Genomic DNA, 12,872 nt, shown 5'->3' on the forward strand with positions numbered 1-12,872 from the left:
GTGCGTAAGACAAGAAGATGATAGAAGGAACAAACGCTGATAAAACATTGACAACAAAACAAGCTGCTAGAAGGTTATGCACGTGGCGAACAGGAACGAGATTCCCTCACTGACTGACTACACGGTCGCCGACTGGTCATCGAACACTTTCCAGTCGCGGCCCTCCTCTCCCCGCCCTATTCGCGCGAACTTTTTCGTGAACATATTGCGTTCAGCCTTGGTGAATTCTATTGACACGTGTTCTAATGTAGAACAGATATTCAATGTAGGGTACACAGGCTCCTTGCAACGTGGACTGGTTCTCTGTAAGGGTAAACATGTTCATTGTAGGGAACATATGTCCATTGTAAGCGTCACATGTTCATGGTGAGTGTCCATGTTCATTGTAAGGTTACCATGTTCATTGTAAGGTACACATTTTCACATTAAGGTATACATGATTGTATGGTAGACATGTTCAGTGTGAGACATGCATGTTCATTGTAAGGCGTAATTGTTCATTCTAAGGCAAACATGTTCATTGTAAGGTACATATGTTCAATGTAAGGTAGGCATGTTCATTGTAGAAAACACGTGTCCACTGTAAGCCAACCATGTTCATTGTAAGGTAGACATGTTCATTGCAAGGTAGAGATATTCATTGTAGAGTAGACATGCTCCCTGCAACGTAGACCGGTACACTGTAAGGTAAACATGTTCAGTGTAAAGCAACAATGTTCATTGTAAAGTAGACATGTTCATTGTAAGGTAGACACATTCACTGTAGGGTGGATGGGTTTCCTGTATGGTAGACTTGTTCAGTTTGAGGCACGTGTGTTCATTGTAAGGCGTAATTGTTTAATCTAAGGTTAATATGTTCATTGTAAGGTACACATGTTCGCTGTAAGATAAGCATGTTTATTGTGGGAAACACGTGTTCACTGTGAAGCAACCATGTTCAATGTAAGGTACACATATTCATTGCAAGGTACACATGTTCAATGTAAAGGAGACAAAGTCATTGGAGGGCAGACATGCTCCGTGTGCAGTAGGTTTGTTCACTGTAAGGGATACGTGTTTATTGCTGGGTGTACATGGTTATTGTTAGGTACACGTGTTCACTGTAAGGTAACCATGTTCATTGTAGGAAAGGCGTATTCACAGTAAGGCAACCATGTTCATTGTAAGGTAGATATCTTCATTGTAAGGTACACATGCTCATTGTAACGTAAAAATCATCATTGTAGGGCAGACTTGATAGCTGTTCCGTAGAATGGCACACTGTAAGATAAACATGTTCATTGTAAGGCACATTTGTTCATTGTAAGGGTCACTTGGTCATTGTCAGGTATACATGGTCATAGTAAGGTTAGCATGTTCATTATAAGTTAGACATTTTCATTATAAGGTATATATGTTCATTGTAAGGTACACATGTTCAATGTAAGGTAAACGAAGTCACTGTAGGATAGACATGCTCCGTGTCAGGTACGATTGTTCACTGTAAAACAACAATTTTCATTGTAAAGTAGACATGTTCATTGTAAGGTAGAGATATCCATTGTAGGGAAGACTTGCTCCCTGCAACGTAGAGTAGTACACTGTACGCAATTGTTCTTCCTAAGGTAGAGTGTCATTGTAAGGTAATCATGTTCGTTGTAAGTTACACATATTCCTTGTAAGGTTGACATGTTCATTGTAGGGTGGACAGGTTCCCTGCAATGTAAACTTATTCACTGAAAGCCAGACATTATCATTGTAAGGCACAGGTGTTCATTGTAGGGTATATATGATCATTGTAAGGTACCCACTTTCATTGTAAGGTAGACATGTTCACCGTAGGGTGGATAGGTTTCCTGTATGGTAGACATGTTCAGTGTGAGGCATGCATGTTCATTGTATGGCGTAATTGTTCATTGTAAGGTAAGAATGTTCATTGTAAGGTACACATGTTCACTGTAAGTTGGGCATGTTCATTGTAGCAAACACGTGTTCACTGTAAGACAACCATGTTCATTGTAACGTACACATGTTCATTGTAAGGTAGACAAAGTCATTGTAGGGTAGACATGCTCCGTGTACGGTAGGCTTGTTCACTGTAAGGCAACCATGTTCAATGTAGGGTACACATTTTTTTTGTAATGTACACATGTTCATTGTAAGGTAGACAAAGTCGTTGTAGGATAGACATGCGCCGTGTAAGGTAGGCTTGTTCACTGTAAAGCAACAATGTTCATTGTAAAGTGGACATGTTCATTGTAAGTTAGACATGTTCACTTTAGGCTGAATAGATTTCCTGTTTGGTAGACATGTTCAGTGTGAGGCATGCGTGCTCATTGTAAGGCGTATTTGTTCATTCTAAGGTTAATATGTTCATTGTAAGGTACACATGTTCACTGTAAGATAAGCATGTTCATTGTGGGAAACACGTGTTCACAGTAAAGCAACCATGTTCAATGTAAGGTACACATATTCATTGAAATATACACATGTTCATTGTAAGGTACAGAAAGTCATTGGAGGGTATACATGCTCCGTGTGCGGTAGGCTTGTTCACTGTAAGGGACACATGTTTATTGCCAGGTGTACATGATTATTGTTAATTACACGTTTTCACTGCAAGGTAACCATGTTTATTTTAGGGAAGACGTGTTCAAAGTAAGGCAACCACGTTCATTGTAAGGTAGATATCTTCATTGTAAGTTACACCTGCTCATTGTAAGGTAGAAATCATAATTGTGTGGCAAACTTGCTCCCTGTAACGTAGACTGACATACTGTAAGGTAAACATGTTCATTGTAATGCACATTTGTTCATTGTAAGGGTCACTTGTGCATTGTGAGGTATATATGGTCATAGTAAGGTTAGCATGTTCATTGTACGGTGTACATTCTCATTATAAGGTACACATGTTCATTGTAACGTAGACAAAGTCATTGTAGGATAGACATGCTCCGTGTAAAGTAGGCTTCTTCACTGTAAAGCAACAATGTTCATGGTAAAGTAGACATGTTCATTGCAAGGTAGAGATATCCATTGTAGGGTACACTGTAAGCTAAACATATTCATTGTAAGGCAGATATGTAGTTTTTATAGGTCAATTTTTCAATGTGAGTTAACATGGTCATTGTAAGGTTACCATGTTCATTATAAGGTACACATGTTTTTTTGGAGGCACATGAGTTCAATGTCACGTAACCATGTACGTTGTAAGGGACACATGTGCATTTTAAGGTACACATGTTCATTGTAAGGCACCCAAAGCCATTGTTGGGTAGACATGCTCCGTGTACCCATGGCTTGTTCACTGTAAGGTAACCATGTTTATTGTGAGGGACACATGTTCATTGCCGAGTGTGCATGTTCATTGCTAGGTACAATTGTTCACTGCAAGGCAACCATGTTCATTGTAAGGTAGAGATATTCATTGCAAGGTAGTCATGCTCCCTGTAACATACACCGGTACACCATAAGATAGACATGTTCATTCTAAGACAGATATGTTCTCTTTAAGGGTCAATTATTCATTGTAAGGTAGACATGTTCATTGGAGGGTATACATGTTCATTATAAGGTACACATTTTCACATTAAGGTATACATCATTGTATAGTCGACATGTTTAGTGTAAGACATGCATGTTCATTGTAAGGCGTAATTGATTATTCTAAGGTAAACATGTTCATTAAAAGGTACACATGTTCACTGTAAGGTAGGCATGTTCATTGTAGAACGCACGTGTCCACTGCAAGGCAACCATATTCATTGTAATGTGGACATGTTCATTGTGAGGTAGAGATAATCATTGTAGGGTGGATAGGTTTCCTGTATGGTAGACTTGTTCAGTGTGAGGCACGCGTGTTCATTGTAAGGCGTAATTGTTCAGTCTAAGGTTAATATTTTTATTGTAAGGTACACATGTTCGCTGTAAGTTAAGCATGTTCATTGTGGGAAACACGTGTTCACTGTAAAGCAACCATGTTCAATATAAGGTATACATATTCATTGTAAGGTACACATGTTCATTGTAAGGGAGGCAAAGTCATTGGAGGGCAGACATGCTCCGTGTGCGGTAGGCTTGTTCACTCTAAGGGACACATGTTCATTGCCGGGTGTACATGGTTAATGTTAGGTATACGTGTTCACTGTACAGTAACCATGTTTATTGTAGGGAAAACGTGTTCAAAGTAAGGCAACTACGTTCATTGTAAGGTAGATATCTTCATTGTAAGTTACACCTTCTCATTGTAAGGTAGAAATCTTAATTGTGGGGCAAACTTGCTCCCTGTAACGTAGACTGACACACTGTAACGTAAACATGTTCATTGTAATGCACATTTGTTCATTGTAAGAGACACTTGTTCATTGCGAGGTATATATGGTCATAGTAAGGTTAGCATGTTCATTGTACGGTAAACATTCTCATTATAAGGTACACATGTTCATTGTAACGTAGACAAAGTCATTGTAGGATAGACATGCTCCGTGTAAGGTAGGCTTCTTCACTGTAAAGCAACAATGTTCATTGTAAAGTAGACATGTTCATTGCAAGGTAGAGATATCCATTGTAGGGTACACTGTAAGCTAAACATATTCATTGTAAAGCAGATATGTAGTTTTTATAGCTCAATTTTTCAATGTGAGGTAGCATGGTCATTGTTAGGTTACCATGTTCATTATAAGGTACAGATGTTTTTTTGGAGGCACATGAGTTCGATATCACGTAACCATGTTCGTTGTAAGGGACACATGTGCATTTTAAGGTACACATGTTCATTATAAGGTACACATTTTCACATTAAGGTATACATGATTGTATGGTAGACTTGTTCAGTGTGAGGCACGCGTGTTCATTGTAAGGCGTAATTGTTTAATCTAAGATTAATATGTTCATTGTAAGGTACACATGTTCGCTGTAAGATAAGCATGTTTATTGTGGGAAACACGTGTTCACTGTGAAGCAACCATGTTCAATGTAAGGTACACATATTCATTGTAAGGTACACATGTTCATTGTAAGGGAGACAAAGTCATTGGAGGGCAGACATGCTCCGTGTGCGGTAGGTTTGTTTACTGTAAGGGATACGTGTTCATTGCTGGGTGTACATGGTTATTGTTAGGTACACGTGTTCACTGTAAGGTAACCATGTATATTGTAGGGAAGGTGTATTCACAGTAAGGCAACCATGGTCATTGTAAGGTAGATATCTTCATTGTAAGGTACACATGTTCAATGTAAGGTAAACGAAGTCACTGTAGGATAGACATGCTCCGTGTCAGGTACGATTGTTCACTGTAAAACAACAATTTTCATTGTAAAGTAGACATGTTCACTGTAAGTTGGGCATGTTCATTGTAGCAAACACGTGTTCACTGTAAGGCAACCATGTTCATTGTAACGTACACATGTTCATTGTAAGGTAGACAAAGTCATTGTAGGGTAGACATGCTCCGTGTACGGTAGGCTTGTTCACTGTAAGGCAAACATGTTCAATGTAGGGTACACATATTTATTGTAATGTACACATATTCATTGTAAGGTAGACAAAGTCGTTGTAGGATAGACATGCGCCGTGTAAGGTAGGCTTTTTCACTGTAAAGCAACAATGTTCATTGTAAAGTAGACATGTTCACTGTAAGATAAGCATGTTTATTGTGGGAAACACGTGTTCACTGTGAAGCAACCATGTTCAATGTAAGGTACACATATTCATTGTAAGGTACACATGTTCAATGTAAGGTAAACGAAGTCACTGTAGGATAGACATGCTCCGTGTCAGGTACGATTGTTCACTGTAAAACAACAATTTTCATTGTAAAGTAGACATGTTCATTGTAAGGTAGAGATATCCATTGCAGGGAAGACTTGCTCCCTGCAACGTAGAGTAGTACACTGTACGCAATTGTTCATTCTAAGGTAGAGTGTCATTGTAAGGTAACCATGTTTGTTGTAAGTTACACATATTCCTTGTAAGGTAGACATGTTCATTGTAGGGTGGACAGGTTCCCTGCAATGTAAACTTATTCACTGAAAGCCAGACATTATCATTGTAAGGCACAGGTGTTCATTGTAGGGTATATATGATCATTGTAAGGTACCCACTTTCATTGTAAGGTAGACATGTTCACTGTAGGGTGGATAGGTTTCCTGTATGGTAGACATGTTCAGTGTGAGGCATGCATGTTCCTTGTATGGCGTAATTGTTCATTGTAAGGCGTAATTGTTTATTCTAAGGTAAACATGTTCATTGTAAGGTACACATGTTTACTGTAAGGTAGGCATGTTCATTGTAGAAAGCACGTGTTCACTGTAAGTCAACCATGTTCATTGTAATGTGGACATGTTCATTGTGAGGTAGAGATAATCATTGTAGGGTAGACTTGCCGCCTGTAACGTAGACCGGTACACTGTAAGGTATACATGTTCATTGTAAAGCAGATATGTTCATTTTCAGGTTCAATTTTTCATTGTCAGGTGGACATGTTCATTGTAGGGTGGACAGGTTGCTGAAGGCAAGGGTTAGGGTTAGGGTTACGGTTAGGGTTAGGATTAGGGTTAGGTAACATTGTAAGGCACAAGTGTTCATTGAAGGTTATACTTGTTCATTGTAAGGTACCCATTTTCATTGTCAGGCAGACATGTTCACTGCAGAGTGGATAGGTTTCTTGTGTGGTAGACATGTTCAGTGTGAGGCATGCATGTTCATTGTATGGCGTAATTGTTCATTGTAAGGCGTAATTGTTCATTCTAAGGTTAATGTTCATTGTAAGGTACACATGTTCACTGTAAGATAAGCACGTTCATTGTGGGAAACACGTGTTTACTGTAAAGCAACCATTTTCAATGTAAGGCACACATATTCATTGTAAGGTACACATGTTCATTGTAAGGTAGACAAAGTCATTGGAGGGTAGACATGCTCCGTGTACGGTAGGCTTGTTCACTGTAAGGGACACATGTTCATTGCCGGGTGCAATTGGTTATTGTTTGGTACACGTGTTCACTGTGAGGTAACCATGTTTATTGTAGGAAAGACGTGTTCACAGTAGGGCAACCATGTTCATTGTAAGGTAGATATCTTCATTGTAAGGTAGAGCATTTAGGGCAGACTTGCTCCCTGTTACGTAGACTGCCACACTGTAAGAAAAACATGTTCATTGTCAGGCACATTTGTTCATTGTGAGGGTTACTTGTTCATTGTGAGGTATACATGGTCATAGTAAGGATAGCATGTTCATTTTAAGGTACACACTTTCATTATAAAGTACATATATTAATTGTAAAGTACACATGTTCAATGTAAGGTAGACAAAGCCACTGTAGGATAGACATGCTCGTGTAAGGTAGGCCTGTTTACTGTAAGGCAACAATAATCATTGTAAAGTAGACTTGATCATTGTAAGGTAGAGATATCCATTCTAGGGTAGACTTGCTCCCTGTAACGTAGACTGGTACACTGTAAGATAAAGATATTCTTGTAAGGTAAACATGCTCATTGTAAGGCAGATATATAGTTGTTATACGTCAGTTTCTCATTGTGAGGTAACATGGTCATTGTAAGGTTACCATGTTCATTGTAAGGTACACATACTCCTTGTAAGGTAGACTCGTTTATTGTAGGGTTGTCAGGTTCGCTGTATGTAGACTGGGTCACTGTAAGTTACACATGTTCATTATCAGGTACACATGTAGGTAGACAGGAACATTGCAAGGCACACATATTCATTGTAAGGTACACATGTTCATTGTAAGGTAGACAAAGTCATTGGAGGGTAGACATGCTCCGTGTAAGGCAGGCTTGTTCACTGTAAAGCAACAATGTTTATTTTACAGCAGACACGTTCATTGCAAGGTAGAGATATCCATTGTATTGTACATTTGCTCCCTGTAAGGTAGACTAGTACACTGTAAGCTAAACATGTCCATTGTAAAGAAGATATGTAGTTTTTATAGGTCAATTTTTCAATGTAAGGTAACATGGTCATTGTAAAGTTACCATGTTTATTGTAAGGTGCACATATTCGTTGTAAGGCAGAAATGTTCATTGTAGGGTTGACAAGTTCCCTTTAAGGTAGAATGGGTCACTGTAAGTTACACATGTTCACTATCAGGTACACATGTAGGTAGACAGGAACATTGCAAAATACACATTTTCATTGTAATGTAGACATGTTTATTGTAAGGTGGACAGGTTCCCTGTAAGGTGAACTGGTTCACTGAAAGCCAGACATTATCATTGTAAGGCACAAGTGTTAATTGTAGGGTATTTATGTTCATTGTAAGGTACCCAATTTCATTATAAGGTGGACATGTTCACTGTAAAGCGGATAGGTTTCCTGTACGGTATACATGTTTAGTGTGAGGCACGCATGTTCATTTTAAGGCGTAACTGTTCATTCTAAGGTCAATATGTTTAATGTAAGGTACACATGTTCACGGTAAGATAAGCATGTTCATTGTGGTGAACACGTGCTCACTGTAAGGCAACCATGTTCCATGTAAGGTACACATGTTCATTATAAGGTACATATTTTCATTGTAAGGTACACATGTTTAATGTAAGGTAGACAGAGTCATTGTAGGACAGACATGCTCCATGTAAGGTAGGTTTGTTCACGGTAAGAACACGTGTTCATTGCCTGGTGTACATGGTTATTGTTAGGTACACGTGCTCACTGTAAGGTAACCATGTTTATTGTAGGGAAGACGTGTTCACAGTAAAGCAACCAGGTTCAATGTAAGGTACACATATTCATTGAAATGTACACATGTTCATTGTAAGGTACAGAAAGTCATTGGAGGGTATACATGCTCCGTGTGCGGTAGGCTTGTTCACTGTAAGGGACACATGTTTATTGCCAGGTGTACATGATTATTGTTAATTACACGTTTTCACTGCAAGGTAACCATGTTTATTTTAGGGAAGACGTGTTCAAAGTAAGGCAACCACGTTCATTGTAAGGTAGATATCTTCATTGTAAGTTACACCTGCTCATTGTAAGGTAGAAATCATAATTGTGTGGCAAACTTGCTCCCTGTAACGTAGACTGACATACTGTAAGGTAAACATGTTCATTGTAATGCACATTTGTTCATTGTAAGGGTCACTTGTGCATTGTGAGGTATATATGGTCATAGTAAGGTTAGCATGTTCATTGTACGGTGTACATTCTCATTATAAGGTACACATGTTCATTGTAACGTAGACAAAGTCATTGTAGGATAGACATGCTCCGTGTAAAGTAGGCTTCTTCACTGTAAAGCAACAATGTTCATTGTAAAGTAGACATGTTCATTGCAAGGTAGAGATATCCATTGTAGGGTACACTGTAAGCTAAACATATTCATTGTAAGGCAGATATGTAGTTTTTATAGGTCAATTTTTCAATGTGAGTTAACATGGTCATTGTAAGGTTACCATGTTCATTATAAGGTACACATGTTTTTTTGGAGGCACATGAGTTCAATGTCACGTAACCATGTACGTTGTAAGGGACACATGTGCATTTTAAGGTACACATGTTCATTGTAAGGCACACAAAGCCATTGTTGGGTAGACATGCTCCGTGTACCCATGGCTTGTTCACTGTAAGGTAACCATGTTTATTGTGAGGGACACATGTTCATTGCCGAGTGTGCTAGGTACAATTGTTCACTGCAAGGCAACCATTTTCATTGTAAGGTAGAGATATTCATTGCAAGGTAGTCATGCTCCCTGTAACATACACCGGTACACCATAAGATAGACATGTTCATTCTAAGACAGATATGTTCTCTTTAAGGGTCAATTATACATTGTAAGGTAGACATGTTCATTAGAGGGTATACATGTTCATTATAAGGTACACATTTTCACATTAAGGTATACATCATTGTATAGTAGACATGTTCAGTGTAAGACATGCATGTTCATTGTAAGGCGTAATTGATTATTCTAAGGTAAACATGTTCAATAAAAGGTACACATGTTCACTGTAAGGTAGGCATGTTCATTGTAGAACGCACGTGTCCACTGCAAGGCAACCATATTCATTGTAATGTGGACATGTTCATTGTGAGGTAGAGATAATCATTGTAGGGTAGACTTGCTGCCTGTAACGTAGACCGGTACACTGTAAGGTAAACATGTTCATTGTAAAGCAACAATGTTCATTGTAAAGTAGACATGTTCATTGTAAGGTAGACACATTCACTGTAGGGTGGATAGGTTTCCTGTATGGTAGACTTGTTCAGTGTGAGGCACGCGTGTTCATTGTAAGGCGTAATTGTTTAATCTAAGGTTAATATGTTCATTGTAAGGTACACATGTTCGCTGTAAGATAAGCATGTTTATTGTGGGAAACACGTGTTCACTGTGAAGCAACCATGTTCAATGTAAGGTACACATATTCATTGTAAGGTGCACATGTTCATTGTAAGGGAGACAAAGTCATTGGAGGGCAGACATGCTCCGTGTGCGGTAGGTTTGTTCGCTGTAAGGGATACGTGTTCATTGCTGGGTGTACATGGTTATTGCTAGGTACACGTGTTCACTGTAAGGTAACCATGTTTATTGTAGGGAAGGCGTATTCACAGTAAGGCAACCATGTTCATTGTAAGGTAGATATCTTCATTGTAAGCTACACATGCTCATTTTAAGGTCAAAATCATCATTGTAGGGCAGACTTGATAGCTGTTCCGTAGAATGGCACACTGTAAGATAAACATGTTCATTGTAAGGCACATTTGTTCATTGTAAGGGTCACTTGGTCATTGTCAGGCATACATGGTCATAGTAAGGTTAGAATGTTCATTATAAGTTAGACATTTTCAATATAAGGTATATATGTTTATTGTAAGGTACACATGTTTAATGTAAGGTAAACGAAGTCACTGTAGGATAGACATGCTCCGTGTCAGGTACAATTGTTCACTGTAAAACAACAATTTTCATTGTAAAGTAGACATGTTCATTGTAAGGTAGAGATATCCATTGTAGGGAAGACTTGCTCCCTGCAACGTAGAGTAGTACACTGTACGCAATTGTTCATTCTAAGGTAGAGTGTCATTGTAAGGTAACCATGTTCGTTGTAAGTTACACATATTCCTTGAAAGGAAGACATTTTCATTGTAGGGTGGACAGGTTCCCTGCAATGTAAACTTATTCACTGAAAGCCAGACATTATCATTGTAAGGCACAGGTGTTCATTGTAGGGTATATATGATCATTGTAAGGTACCCACTTTCATTGTAAGGTAGACATGTTCACTGTAGGGTGGATAGATTTCCTGTATGGTAGACATGTTCAGTGTGAGGCATGCATGTTCATTGTATGGCGTAATTGTTCATTGTAAGGTAAGAATGTTCATTGTAAGGTACACATGTTCACTGTAAGTTGGGCATGTTCATTGTAGCAAACACGTGTTCACTGTAGGGCAACCATGTTCATTGTAACGTACACATGTTCATTGTAAGGTAGACAAAGTCATTGTAGGGTAGACATGCTCCGTGTACGGTAGGCCTGTTCACTGTAAGGCAACCATGTTCAATGTAGGGTACACATTTTTATTGTAATGTACACATGTTCATTGTAAGGTAGACAAAGTCGTTGTAGGATAGACATGCGCCGTGTAAGGTAGGCTTGTTCACTGTAAAGCAACAATGTTCATTGTAAAGTAGACATGTTCACTGGAGGGTGGATATGTTTCCTGTATGGTAGACATTTTCAGTGTGAGGCACGCGTGTTCATTGTAAGGCGTAATTGTTCAGTCTAAGGTTAATATATTTATTGTAAGGTACACATGTTCGCTGTAAGTTAAGCATGTTCATTGTGGGAAACACGTGTTCACTGTAAAGCAACCATGTTCAATATAAGGTATACATATTCATTGTAAGGTACACATGTTCATTGTAAGGGAGGCAAAGTCATTGGAGGGCAGACATGCTCCGTGTGCGGTAGGCTTGTTCACTCTAAGGGACACATGTTCATTGCCGGGTGTACATGGTTAATGTTAGGTATACGTGTTCACTGTACAGTAACCATGTTTATTGTAGGGAAGACGTGTTCAAAGTAAGGCAACCACGTTCATTGTAAGGTAGATATCTTCATTGTAAGTTACACCTTCTCATTGTAAGGTAAAAATCTTAATTGTGGGGCAAACTTGCTCCCTGTAACGTAGACTGACACACTGTAACGTAAACATGTTCATTGTAATGCACATTTGTTCATTGTAAGAGACACTTGTTCATTGCGAGGTATATATGGTCATAGTAAGGTTAGCATGTTCATTGTACGGTGTACATTCTCATTATAAGGTACACATGTTCATTGTAACGTAGACAAAGTCATTGTAGGATAGACATGCTCCGTGTAAGGTAGGCTTCTTCACTGTAAAGCAACAATGTTCATTGTAAAGTAGACATGTTCATTGCAAGGTAGAGATATCCATTGTAGGGTACACTGTAAGCTAAACATATTCATTGTAAAGCAGATATGTAGTTTTTATAGCTCAATTTTTCAATGTGAGGTAGCATGGTCATTGTAAGGTTACCATGTTCATTATAAGGTACAGATGTTTTTTTGGAGGCACATGAGTTCGATATCTAAAAATAAAAAGTCTAAAAACTCATTTTTAAGCCCATTTTTGAAATCTACATTTCAGCACAAAAAAATGGCGGTGGGAAGACGTATTATTACTCGCTCCGTGAGTAGCTTGGATCATGAATGCTCTAATACCGAAAATTTGAATTCAAATATTGAAAGAGATGGCATTGTACTACCTGAAGATGAAACCATCGAAGTTGATGTAAATGGTGAGAATTTTGATTTAAGAAGTATGTTCGAAAAGTTTCAGTTGAGTATCACTAAAGACATACAAAAACTTAGAGAATCTCAACACTGCGAAAAATGGAAG

At 38.6% G+C, this 12,872-nt stretch overlaps 1 long non-coding RNA gene across 1 annotated transcript; it reads left to right on the forward strand.

Annotated features, from left to right (window-relative positions):
* The first annotated feature begins 240 nt into the window (after nucleotides 1–240).
* On the forward strand, nucleotides 241–12,556 carry LOC130628865 (uncharacterized). The gene is made up of 3 exons (XR_008981868.1): nucleotides 241–4,530; nucleotides 4,662–4,978; nucleotides 5,199–12,556. It is a non-coding gene; the product is annotated as an uncharacterized LOC130628865 (long non-coding RNA).
* Nucleotides 12,557–12,872: the final 316 nt, after the last annotated feature.

Source organism: Hydractinia symbiolongicarpus, chromosome 15, assembly GCF_029227915.1.
Source record: "Hydractinia symbiolongicarpus strain clone_291-10 chromosome 15, HSymV2.1, whole genome shotgun sequence".
Lineage (NCBI taxonomy): Eukaryota > Metazoa > Cnidaria > Hydrozoa > Anthoathecata > Hydractiniidae > Hydractinia > Hydractinia symbiolongicarpus.